Below are 14,077 nucleotides of genomic sequence, written 5' to 3'. Positions count from 1 at the left end.
GCTCTAGTCTGTAGTATTTGTGTGAAGACTGCACTGCTAAAAGCATATATGGAAGTATATGAGGATAAAATAAAAAGTAGGAATGAGCTTTATGTACAATGTACACAATGCATGTAATGAAATTTTTCAGTTGATTCATCTCTCTAGAATGAGCAGGAGTAGTGTTATCTGTTATTTGCATAGCTGATAACTTCTAGTTGTAGAATCAGTGTAAGGTATTTACAGCAGCAGTTTTGTCTTGTTTTGTTTTTCGTTATGTGAATTTGATGTGAGAAAGACGCAGACTGTAATATATTAACATGATTCCTGTGCACAAATGAAAAAACCAGTATGTACTTGTTAGGGCAAATAAGTTATAGAGAGAGTACAAGGGGAGTATTGTGTGATTATGGTACAAATGCTGTTTCTTTGACTTTGTTCAAAGAAATCCCAAGTGCAACAATGCCATAACTTATTTTATAAGCTTATAATTCTGGTAGCATGTGATTAAAAAAAAAAAAAAGCCAAAGGGCCTCATCTTTGAAGCATTTCTTCAGCTTCAGGTAAAGACAATACTTTGTAGGATCTGTGCAGGGACTCTTTTAACAGCATGGGGTTAAAATGTGCTTATTTTTACATCTTTGGGAATTGTCAGTCATTTTGTACCTGTTTATTTCACAGTCAGATTCCAATTACAACCTGCTGCTAGGAAACCTGGCCATAAAAGTTGGAAAATACAGCATGGAAGACATTATTATATACTGAGGTATCATCAGAATAGTTGGTGTGTGTATTTGGGATGGGGTGAGGGAGAGCAGCAGCAAGGAGGTCTTTTTCATTTCACTTGCTAGGCATAACCCAGTGAACTTCTTGTGACTGGGAAGATTATGCCAGCATATTGCAGAAAACAGGTTTTCACTATGAGCACATTCATTCCCCAACTGCATGTGTCAGGGGGAAATAAAAAAGGCAGATTATTATGACTGATAATACAAAATTGATTGGACATGACAAAACCATGAGTCAATACCCTGAGGTGTGTTTTACCAACGTGGTGGTAAAATTATTATTATTTAAGATTTGAGAGGTCTGGCTAAGAAGTTTATCCTGACTAAAAGAACAGTCCTTTTGACTAGGAGCTAGCAGTCTGTGTTCGTTTCTCCCTCCCCACTGCTGATCTAAGGCAATATGTGGTGTGCGTCATAATACAGGTTCCACCAAGAGCCATCCCTCCACGTCCTCACCTTATTTACTTCTTAGAGGTGTGACAGCTGTCAACCTACTGAAGGAGTCTGTCCCTGCTGGAGATGAGTACCTGGCTTTGTTAACATCAAAATGATTGGTTTTCCTCACCTCTTTCTCTTTTTCCTTTATTTTTTTTCTCTTTTCTTTTTCTTTTTTTTCCTGACACAGTCTATAGGCTGGGTCTCTGGGACCGCTTGGCAGAGCACGGCGTAGCACAGCATAGCAGAGGGAGTGATGCTGTCCAAATATTCTCTCACTGTGATCATGGTTAATAAAGCTCCTGTCTGACCTGTCCTAAATGGTACCTGTGTTATTGCACACTTGGATTCCCCAGATCTCTGACACCAACCTGCAACCCCAGAATTAGATGGTAACAAGGTTCTTATGATAGGATAACAAGAAAGTAATTTGCATATTAAAAGAAAAATCTCCCTTTTTTTCCCTTTTTCTCTTCAGTTTTAAGCCTTTTAGAGTCTTTTACACTGTATTTCAGTAATCTTTATCTTCAAGAATTCAAGCAGCTTTTTTAGCCCAAAGGAACAACTTTTAAAGATACCTATTTTTCTTAGCAAGACCACATCCACTCTGAACAGAAACATATTACCTGGAATTTATAATGTAATATTGTTTCTCTGAGTCATCATAATGAATCCACATTAGTTTATTATCACTTACGTTCAGCCCCAAACACATTATCTAAATGATGTTGGGTAGCTTGTATATTTGACAATCGAAGTCTTACAAATGGTAGCTGCTACTCTGATTTAGAACTTGGATGGACAAAATGGTCTTTATAATGAGTATTTGTTTATTAAAAGTGATAAGATCTTAGGCAAGGCATTAATGCAAGATTGGGACAATAGAAATGCACACTGATAGACTGTGAGAAACAAATATGTTTCACTTTGTGTTGGAGCACCCATGACTGTACCAAATGACATCTGCCTGGATGCGAGTTTCCTTGCTAACACCATGTTCACGCTAGCAGGAGACCAAAAGGCCTGAAGATCTGCCCCAGCATTTGGAGAGCCAAGAAGTGCCCACCCGTTCTGTTCATCCCACTTTACAAAGCCCAAGGGCCTGGAGGAGAGCCAGCTCCACCACCTGCGGTTTCTACCTGAGCTGCCAGCAAGTCACTGGCTGGTTGTGGCTTTTGTTGGCCTGAGCCAATCAGGAGACACATGTTCCCTCAGAATCACTCATTTTAAACAACTGAGTGGTTGTCTTCTTTTTATAGCTGTCTACCCCACTGCTTCTGTTGTCATGTGCTGTGCTGCTTAAGGTAATAATTGCTGCTGCTGCTGGACTAGTGCTGTTGTCGCTATACATGTACCTGTAACTACATAACATCATCTACTCAGACAATGTGGAACTGGGTATATTTCAGATTTGTAGATACTATCACATATGATATTTAATCTTAAGGTACAACCCATAAACATCAGAGTTTATGTTCATGCTTACCAACATAAAAAAAGCCATCCTTTTTTCTTTAAATTGGAAGTCTCAATTTAAAATGAATACACTTCTCTTTAAAAATAGATTTTACATTCATGACAATGACAGCCTGTTCTAAGGCCTAAATTTACTCTGATAATTCTCAGTTGTTAATGAGTTCAAAAGTGCTTTATTCCAGTGGGGAAAATATCTTCTGTATCACTATGGCCAACCTGAGTTAATGTATCACATTGTATAAGCCTCCACAACAGATCAAAAGGGCTTTTTTTTTTTTTTTTTCTTTTTACTTTGGAGCTTTTTCATTTTCTGCTGTATAGAATAAGTTTTTCTGAATTACTTTCAGTGGAATTTTTAGTTTTGAGATGCAAACATAATATTTTCTTCGTGTTACTTCATCTAAAGCTGAGAGACTGAGTTAAAAAAAGCAGAAAAAAGTTTCTGTCTTCCAGTTTACAAACGAAACCCTAAATGGACAAGAAAAACATCAGCTGAATCTGAAAATTAAAGAATATCTGGACATATTTACAAAAATATTCTTGCATGTATCGCTGCTTTTCACAAGTGCCTTGGCATCTTACTGGTACTGATTTCAATGAAGACAAAGCAGCTGGCCTACTGCAGTCTTTCTGAAATCCCAGAAGGTAATGAACCGCCTTATTAGGCACCAAATACCTTTGGAAATCAGGCCCATGATGACCAGAAGTAATCTGTCAATTCACTAACTACAATTCATATTTCTTTTGTATAATAAACTAGTTTTAAATACAAAGCATAGTTTAAAAACTTTTTTTCCCTGTGTAAACAGCAGATAAAAGGTCATTTATTTTACCTGCAGAAACATTTTTAAGAAGCTCTTTCTGTGCATTCTTAAAATTTTAATTCTAACTTTCATCTGAATACTGTTCATAAAAAAATCAAGACAAAAATTATCACCAGAAAATGTGCCCATCACTGTTATCTGACATAAATACATATGTACAACTAATCATCTGAATAAAGGTATGTGGTACAAATGAAAAAAATGTGAACAGGTATTGTAAAAAATACCAAGTTTAGCATAACTATAGCAAAAGTTGCAAATGATCATGCCAATCAATGAAAATTAGACTTTACTCAGGGAATAACTAAGTGGTCTACCATGACTGTGCCAGTAGTAGGTAGAGCCGTCAGGGTGATGCAGAGCACAGCCCAAGCAGGGTCTGAGCCCAGCTGTGCACCCAGAGAGCCAGGACACTGCTAGGTGCCAGCGCCTTGGCATGGGGAGCACAGGCTGCATGGGGAAGGGCTCTGGGTGGTATGTTCTCTGCCCGGTCACTGACACTCGCCTCTTCTCAACTGCCTGTTTAGCACAAAGGTAACTGGTGAATGCCACACTTCATAAAATTGGTGAAGTGAGGGTTGCAGTGAGTCAGGGGAATGGCTTGACTCAGTGAAATGATGGCCTAGTCCTGTTAACACAGCACCTAGATTTGTCTTAGGTTAGGGAAGGGGTACAGAGGGTAAAGCCGGGATCTGCTTGTAATGGAAATACTGTTAAAGTCCTGCTGGTCATTTGCAGTGATGCTGGGTGCTTCTCTGATCTGCAAACAGCATGAAAGATGGTCCACTTGCTGAGGGAGACGTGACAGCTCTTCAGGGAACAGCACAGCATGTGGCACACGAGCAGCCCAAGGTGTGATCTTTGGGGATGGAGTGATGCCAACAGCAGCAGCATTGGAAAGCCTCATCAGGATGAAGGTGAGACCTGAGAGGGTTAATTTCACAGCACGGGGCACCGTGGTGGGGCAGTTACCATGGCAGGACTGACCATGCTAGCTTTAAAATGCCCAGACTGTAGCTGTGCTGGTTGCTGCCGACCCCATTTCAGCCCTTTGCGAATGTTATGTATTGCTGTTGCAGGGAAAACTTCCTCCAAGAGAAAAAGACTTGTGAATGCTTACAAGGATGGAAAGCAGCACCAACCTTCTGGTGGTTAATGCAGGATGCTTTCCCACCAAATCCCTGTCTCTTGTCACCTCCTGTCTCCTGCCAGCATCCTGGTGCTGCTCCTGCCGCATTCCCAGTGCCTCCTCCAAGTCCTCACCTGATGCTCTCTGAAACCACTGGAGTTGACTTCGAGACTTTACTTTCCCTAAGTATGTATCCAAGCGTTGTAGCCTCTGAATCTCCAATTTCATCTATTATTCTGCATCTTTTATTTTAAAGAGATGGGGTGGAAGAGACCCTATATCCTGCATGAAAACCCAAAGGGCTGTAAAGAATTATTCTCTTTACCAGATCATGCATTGATTTCACTCAGTCTTAAAGTCAGCCTTTCTCACACTTCTCCTCTATCAGCTCTGTTACATTTTGGAAAAAAAGATTACTTGCTTCCCTAACATAGCAGAGGCTGTTTATCCCCAAAATGTTTAACACAAAAACGTTTACATTCATATAACATGATTTGTACACACACGGTCTGTAGTATACACAGGTATGTTGAATATCAGTCAAATTTTCACTTTTTAGCTTTAAAAGGGACTTTCTTGTCAGTAAATCACATGGGATTTTTTTTCAGTACTTTATTCTTAGTAACATTTTGCAGGGGGACACAGAAAGGTAAAAATCAAGAGACATTTACAATTTATACAAACACTCCATCCTTATTGCTCATAAGGAGCAATTTTAAATTACAAATAACTATTCTATAAATCAGGTATAGACAGACAACTTACTGGACTCCTTCCAAGATACACTGAGACATGCACCAAAATATCAGAGTGTAATTACTTTCATTATGTATTCCAATTAATGTGAAAACAACTGAGACTGTAAAGATTGCATCCTGCTAATTTTTACTGACATAAACCCCAATATTATTTATAGAATTGGTTGTCCTCTGTTTACTTGATTAAAATATGGACTAATCAGGCACTGCTTTTCTAGAAATAGTTTTTGAGTATGGTTATTTGCCATCTTCTGAAATTTTCTTTATTTAGCCAAAACACAAGTGCATGTTTTAATTCATGGCAATATTTTAAATTTATGTCTGTTTTAGAATCAATGACTTAACTAAAAAAATTCCTAAACTGAAAGACCATTTTCTAATGTGTATCTGAAAGGTATAGTTGCTTGTGTGAACCCATGTTCTGATTTTGATATTCCCGGCGTGTTTTGTTGTTTGACCATGGCCCTTTTCCAATAAACATACGCAATTATTTTAAGTTTAAAATTATTTTGATAATGCACTCATCTTCACTTTTGATATTGCTTCAGTTGGGGAAAGGATATGTGGCAGTTGTGGGCATATAATCATTTCTGACTCTGTATTGTCAATTAATTTAAACATCCTTCTTTGTCTGCAAATGTAGTGATTTATCTGTCTTCATTCTTTGTTTCAAAACCTGCTTCCTTCTTTCTTTAAAATGAAGCTTCATTTTTGCATATCTGGAGTTCTCCACAGAAGGAAAAGAAATAGAATGAATCTTAAAATGTTGTAAGACATTAAAAACATCAGCTAATTAAATACTATTTATACAGCGCATTTTAATAAAAAACCCTTTAGCTCTCACAAAGAATTGAGAAGGTAAAGGGAAAAGCTCAGTCACAGATTCCTGAAAGGGCAGCCCATGTTGTGAGTGTATTGAGGAGAAATCTGAGCCCTGGGATTTGAAGCAGCCCAAGTGTCTTGCTGGCTTTCAATGTCACCTGCTCAGCCTCAGGAGGACCTGGGGGAAGGAGGTAGTCTTATATTACTTCCCTTTTTTCTGACCTTGGGCAACAAGATATATTTGTGGATTAATTAGGGAGAGAGCAAGTTGCAGTGGATGAGTATACCACGAGTCCAAAATCCAGAGCTTCCTCCCAACTCCTGCTGCTTTACTGAAAGTTCCCCACCCCGCATTTGAGGGCACCCCTGCTTTGCCCTCAGGTTTCTGTCCCTCGAGTCTGAGACAACCAGGTCATCCCCCCCTTTTCTTAAGGAGCTCTTCTGACACGCTGGCATCCCAGCCCTCTCCCACTATTACTATAGGCACACCATGCTGTGTATACCAGCCAAAGTTTCAAAATAGCCCCAGTATCAGTTTCCTGTACATCTCTGCTTTACGGATCAGTGAACTTGAATTACATTTTCCACATGGTGATGTTTCAGATGATTCTTTGGTATTTTTTTTTTTGCTAATAATCACAGTGGAGGCAGCAAGTTAAAGAATGAGTAGTTCCTGCTCTGATGCCTCCTGGGGTGAATGTGATGCCAACATTCAGATCAGACCAAGAACTCTTATCCATCCTTGGGGCAGTTCAGCAACTGCAGACTTGCATGGAAGTTGTGCAGTGTGTGGGCTCATGATGGCCCTGCTTTGGTAGATTGATTCTTCCTGGACAAGTACTACCTGCACAGAGAAAACCACTGAAGACAAGGATGTCTTGCCTTGGGGGGCAGTGTGCAGTAGGCCCTAGAACTCTTCTATGGAGAGAGAAAGGATACTGCTTTTGCCTACTGCTAATCCCACAGTTTCCCAAACACTGAATTGATTAGGGTTGTAATCCTTTCTTCCTCTATCAGTTTAAGTCTTCTCTCTGACCTCGTTCCTCCCCCTTGGCCCCTTCGTCTGCACCATGCTCCATTCAGAGCTTAATTACTCCACTGCACTTTGTGTTCCCTAGTTTGAAGCCACTACTTTTTGTTTTGTCGTGTTCTGGTAATGCGAATAATCCCCTTCCTTTGAAGGTATTTATATTCTGTGATCTTGTCTCCCCTGAGCCTTCTCTTTGGCAGACTGTAGAAATTGAGTTTCTTCTGTATAACCTAACTCACTAGATACCTTTTAATGTTGTTTTCTCTGTGTGTGTTTTCTATAGTTTCACAGCACTTCTAAGTTGTGGGGAGCAGTGGACCCAAAATGAGGTCCCAGTGCACTTACCCATATAAAACACTCTGTAGCTCATATTATTTTTACAATATAACAGTGTACAATCACTCATCCCGCCTGAACTTTTTCTCCAACTCTTAACATTAACCTATAAACAATTTATCAATTTAAAATCTGTGCCTATTCTAAACCTCCTAAGGCTATGATTCACCATGCAAGGCAGTACTGAGACTGGATTACAGTTACGAGTCCTTTTGGCTGAGCCTTATCTAAACTGCACTGGTTGAATACATTGATTCTAATGAAGTTATTCATGGCTTACATTGACTGATTTAAAGCCTTTGTCTTTCATACATAAATCTATTCTTCCAGATTTAAGGTAGATGGAAAGTCTTGTGATTAGCTGCAGTGAGGATACATTAGAGAAGATAACAACCACAAGTGCTGCAGCTCTCTGGTGTCCTGGATCCTTCTCAGCAAGGGACTGTGTAATAATTTACAGAATGACTTAATTGAAGAAGCTATGGAAGTACAATGGTCAGAAAATTTATGGTGGTTTCTGATGTTCAGAGGTACTGTCAGCAAGCAATAATGCCTCAGCTGGTTTTCCTCCATCATCTTGTCTGTGCTATTTATTTTTAGACCCTGATGGTTTAATCAGCGCCATGCAGGCTGAAGGCTTCACGTACCTGGAGCTCATGGAGGGCTACAACTGCAGGTTGCAAGAGCCTCAAGGCAATGACTGCCTTTCAGCCCTGTGCAATCTGGTTTTTTTGGAAGTTATTCATGAAAGGTAGATATCTCGAATCATCCAACATTTTAAATACCTCATGGTCTGAGATATCTTGCATCCGCTAGTCATGCCTCCAAAAATAAAAGAGTAAAACCTGTGCAGAAAAATAACTCACATTGTTTAGTGAGTATCTCTGGAAAAATAAAAGTAAACTTAAAACAAGGCTTTTTCTAGAATCCTTGTTTATCTCAGGATATTTCCAGTACAACACCTTCTCTTTTTGCTTTAATATAGTAAGCGATAATTGTACCCCTTGGGTACATCTCGGCTGATGCCTAAAACACATCTAGAGCTGTTTTCATATTACTACGAAAAACTGTTTGAAATGAGAGGCTACAAGCACTTTAATACCAGGACCACAAAATGAGCCATCAATAAATCTCTATCATTTAAAAAAGCTAAGCAGTGCTGAGATTTATTAAATACCAAATATAATTTAATTGACGCTCAAAACACCACAGTCCCATTCTGTAGCATTAAAAACAAAGGAGAAAATATAAAAATAATAAGTTTTATGCATTCAGAAATCTCATAGAGCCCAGATAATAACTCTGGTCTTGACTTGGCAGTACACAAAAGATCTACCCTGTGCTAGAGAATTTCCCAAAAACTCACTGGTACTAATAATGCTTAATGGTTTCAGTGGAACTAGAATTTTTCCCTAAGAAAGTTACTTTCTTCTGCTGTTATTGCAAAGGAAGTCCAAACCAAATAACATAATTAAAATTACGTTGTGCTTTCTAGCACAAATGGTGCTATATTTTGTAGGGTCTCCATAAGAGGTAAGCAGCACGGATCTTGCCTAGTACTTGCAGGAGAGACCACCTGGGAATCCCACAAGGTGCAGCAGGCATAGTACGAGAAGTCATGGCTAACCATCTGACAAGCAGGAAGCCACAGCAGAGAAATAAACTGGAAAACACCATTTGACTGTAACACAGGACCTCAGGGGACAGGTAGGGAAAAGATGAAGGAAGCTCAGCAGGTAAATTCATGTTTGCAAAATGATCCTGTTCCAAGCCTGGATCTCGTGTCATAAAGCAGTTCAGGCTGTCCACAAGTGCCCCATAGGCTTTGTGCAGGCTTCTGCCCAGGGATATGTTCAGTGTGAAGAAGGTACTCTAAAATATAAACACCAACTATCATTCTCAGTCTCTCTCTTCTAAAATTATAGACATTTCTAACTGAGCAGAGTTGAAATATTCTTTACATGCTAGTCTAAATAAATTCAGATTTACTACGGAAAAATGTACAGTAGCTGTTCCTTATGTACAAGACCCCCATGGATTCCAACACAATGGGATCAAATTCCACAGCAGTGATCTTTTAATTTCAAGACAACATTAATTTATTAGAACATCTTGCAATAATCTTCTTTCCCATCCTCCTCCTGGCCCAAGAAGAATCCCATGCAACCAAAGTTTGCAGTTAAATGTATTTGTTGACATGACATTTGTTAGTGATTTTTCCACCACCCTTCACTTTGAAGACTGTTTTTTCTTAATATTTCTGGCTTCAATTCCTAATCCTGCACAAAAGATGCACTGCACAAAAGCAGGTATTTGTGTCAAACACTACCTGGCACAGTGGAGAAGGGCAGAACTGTGGGGTTGTAGGTTTGTGATGGAGAGAAGCAAGGGGTTGCAGCTCTACATACAACATCTCCATCTCCAAGATGTCTGGAGTCAAAATGCACGTTTGTGCTCTGCGTGACAGAGTGGGACAGGGATCCCTGAGCTTTCACCAAGACAAGACAAAGACGTCCATGCAGAAGGTGGCTGGACAGAGTTACTACCTGGGATCTGGAAGCTGTAGGCTGCATTTCCCTGTAGCGCTGAGCCTGGGGCTTGCACACTGACAGGCAGCCGGGCACTGCCTGGCACCACTCTGCGGTCCCATCTTGGGGTGTCCACAGGGAGAAAACATGTCAGCTTTTTACAGCTAGTTTGTGCTTCTGAGATTTTGTCTTTTGCTAGGAAGTCCCAAACCATTATATTTTAAAAACCCCAAACAAAATCCTAAAACACAATTAAGATTTTATATATAATTTCACAGCAAACATTAGGTTTTAGTACACTGGATTACCAGAAAATTTGTGGATTCTTGCAACTCATTTCTTATGCAAGAAGATGGAAACTTCCATGTATCTGATGTCAGCCTATAACAGGTTGCTTGGTACAACAGGAAAACATCATTGAAAGTGTCCCTAGTCACAAATCTCAAGAATGCAAAGAAAAATGCCAACAACCCACATCTGTGATGCCACAGCCCATTATTTGCTTGCTAAATAATTATATGTTTCAGAAACTAATCTCATGCATACATCTGTAAGAGTATGAAAGGAAAGAAACAAACCAGGTACAGTATGAAATGTGTGCTGCGCAGCCTTCTAAGAAGTGGAGAAAACGTAAAGAGAAAATACAATTTTGTATTCTGTGAATTCCAGTTCTTAAAAGCTGTCTGAGCAAAATATCTACTGTTAGCTGCCCTATAAAGAAGAATGGGAAATGGGCTGCTGAAGTATATGAAAGGAACAATAGTCTAAAAGCTAATTGCTCTTATTTCCATATGATTCAAAAAGATAAAATTGCCTGAGCAATATGACAGAAGTCATTTACTCCCAGCCTGTGAAAAACCTAAGGCTTACTTGTTTCCTTATTTGAGAAAAACTTGTGTAGGAAAGTTGAAACAGAAAGCTCATGTATGCATTTCTTTCCAGGGTGAGGTTTGCCATTTAGAGACGGTATGCAGCTCTTGAGCCTGAGCAGGGACAGGTCTCATCCAGAGAAGTACCCTTCCCCTGCACAGGGGTCCCTCAGTCCCTCACCACGGTTTAAAAGTCAGCACAGACGCCCTTTTTGTACTTTGAAGAACTCCAGCTGTTGCCAAAAGGCTCCTGGAGAGGGTTTTTGTGGTTCATAGGGCCTGACGGTATGTTGTAACTTTCTCCCCACAGGAGGGGGGTGTGGGGTGGCTGAGAAGCTAAAGGTTCATGGTGCCAGACCTGCACTCAGCACTGGTCCATCAGCCTGAATTGCTGGATCTCTGCCTTGTCTTACAAAAGCAGAGGACAGCATCTCCTGCTTTAGCAGTAGACTCCAATAACAGAGAACACTGCTGTAGCTGGAAGTAGCAATTAAACTCAATACTGGCAGTGCTACATAGCAAGACTTCAAGTTTAATAGCTCAAAAGTTAGGACAGTAAAAGTAATCATCATTCACACGAAAGCACACATCAGAATGTATTTCTTTGAAAAACTAAAGCAATTAATCTAAAATCACCAGGATAGAAAAAATAATTAAACCTATAGCGCTGAGTGAAAGGAAGTATTGTCACTATTGTAGTATCATAGACTCATAGGATAATTCAGGCTGAAAAGAACCTCAGGAGGTCACTAGTCCAACCTCCTGCTCAAAGCAGGGTCACCTCTGAGCCCAGACCATGTTGCTCAGGGATTTATTTAGTTGGGTCCTGAAAACCTCCAGGGATGGAGACTGCACAGCCTCTCTGGACAGCTTCTTCCACTGCATGATGGGGAAAAAGTATTCCCTTTCAACCAATGTGAATGTCTGTTATTTCAATTTATGCCCATTGTCTCTTTTTCTCCTGCCATGCATCACTGTGAAGAGCCTGGCTCCACCTTCTTGCTAACCTCCCGGTAGGTACTGGGGGGCTGCTGTTGGGTGTCTGTAAAACTTCCTCTCTTCCAGACTGACCAAGTCAGTTCCTTCAGCCTCTCCTCACAGGGCAAGTGCTCCAGCCGCCAACTAGCCTGGGGGCCTCTGCTGAACTTACTCCAGTTTGTCCATGTTGTTCTTGGCTCCGTATCTAGATGTGGTCTAACTAGTGCTGAGAAATGGGGGATAATCCCTTCCCTCAGTCTGCCTGCTAATGCAGCTCAGTGTTCCCAGTCACCTTCTTCTCCTTCACATACCCAAAACCGTGCTCCAGGAGGACCCAGTGAGTGATTTTCTGACGGAACTGATTTTCTGAGACTGACCAGCCTGCAGTTCCCTTGGTTGACCTTTGTGCCTTTTTGAAGATGGATGAAACACTTGCCTTTCTCCAGTTGTTGAGGACTCCACAATGATCTCCATCACCTTCCAAAGATGACAGATAACAGCCTTGAAAAGGCATCAGCCAGTTCTCCCAGCAACCTTGGATGTAGCTCATCTGGTCCCACGAACTTGTATGGGAGAAGTTCTCATAAACAATCCCTGACTCAACTGTCATCCACTGCTGGCAGTTCTTCTCTTTGAACCCTGGGGGACCTTGTAACTGAAGACTAAAACAAAGAAGACACTGAGAACCTCACCCTTATCTGTGTCTGCTGTTACAGCTCACTCACCCAGGCAGCAATGCGCCCTCATTTAAGCCTTTTATCATTAATGTAGTGCCTAAAGCTCTTCTTATTGCCCTTGACATCCCCTGCAAGTCTCAATTCCAGCTGAGTTTTGGGTTTCCTGATATCGTTGTCTGGGCAATATTTCTAAACTTCTCCTTTGTAGCCTGTCCTTATTCCACCTCCTCTATGCCGCTTTTCTGCGTTGGACCTCTGCCATGATCCAAGCCAGTTCCTGTTACACCCATTTGTCTTCCTGAATATCAAGGTGGGCCTTGCCTGTGACTGGAGGATGCTGTCCTTAAAAGCTTGCCAGCTTTTCTGAGCATCTTTCAGAGCTGCCCCATGGGATGCCACCTACCAATTCCCTGAACAAGCAGCAGTCTGCTCGTCTGGAGTCCAGAGCCTGTGCTGTGATTCACTCCTTCCTCTTTCCCCACAGAATCTTGGACCTCACTGTTGAGTGGTCACTACAACCATGGATACCACCAACTATCATGTGCCCAACCAGCTCCTCCTTGTCAGTGAACAGCAGATTCTGGGGGCCATCACTCTGCTTGGTCCACCCAGTACCTCTACCAAGAACTTCTCCCTTGTTCCAAAGCAAAACATTGAAAATAGGGATTGAAATTATAAAAATATGAGCAAGGTTTACAAGTTACCATTCAATAAACCATCCTCTGTATTTCAGGCCATCTCTGAGTTTGATCACAAGCCTATTTTATGTACCAGGGAAAGAAAGAAAAAAGAAAACTTTTATGTCAAAGGAACAGAGTGGAAAGAATAGAGAAGAATGGACCATTTTGAACTCTGGCTTATTGCATGAGATTTTCAGCTATCGAAAGGTTAGAAACAACCAGTTGAGAACAACCAATTAGGTCAAATCATGACTCTGTCACATAATGCTGAATCTAATAGTGATCAATATAGGATGCCTAGGGTTTGAGTATTAGAATACAAATGAAGAGTGCTCTTGTGTGGAACACCATCTGGTAACCGAGGACACCATCCCATCTTCAGCTGTCATTGGGTTTGGACTGTTGGGGCTGCAGATTGCACCTAAACCATGCTGCTAAACAGTCTTGGTAATCCCATCCTTCACAAACTCATCTAATTTCCTTTAGAGCTCATTTATAATTTTGGTAACAATAAATTACACAATTGTGCGTTATGTTGGAAAAATGCTTCCTTTTGTTTGCCTTAAACATACAGTCAAGGCTGTCCCCCAGCTCCTGTGTAACAGGAGACAATGGGAAACAATGAACAATTCCCCATTCACCTTCTTTCCACTGTACACAGTTCTCATAGATCCCCATCAAAGCATCTCTTGAGTGTTTTCTTTCCTGATGAACTTCCCTTGGGATACATTTCATATGTCCATCTGTCTCTTATCCCCTTCCCATGTG

The 14,077-nt window shown here is 40.8% G+C and overlaps 1 long non-coding RNA gene across 1 annotated transcript in view; it reads left to right on the top strand.

Annotated features, from left to right (window-relative positions):
• The window catches only part of LOC141944216 (uncharacterized), a 47,730-nt gene extending 41,698 nt beyond the window's left edge, over positions 1–6,032 (top strand). Inside the window, exons 5-6 of the long non-coding RNA XR_012629193.1 lie at positions 4,241–4,419; positions 4,582–6,032. This is a non-coding gene — a long non-coding RNA (uncharacterized LOC141944216). The remainder of the gene's footprint in view (positions 1–4,240; positions 4,420–4,581) is intronic.
• The last annotated feature ends 8,045 nt before the right edge of the window (positions 6,033–14,077 follow it).

This window comes from Strix uralensis, chromosome 5, assembly GCF_047716275.1.
Source record: "Strix uralensis isolate ZFMK-TIS-50842 chromosome 5, bStrUra1, whole genome shotgun sequence".
NCBI lineage: Eukaryota > Metazoa > Chordata > Aves > Strigiformes > Strigidae > Strix > Strix uralensis.
The sequence above is the reverse complement of the archived record's forward strand: the minus strand, read 5'-3'. Positions and strand labels throughout refer to the sequence as shown.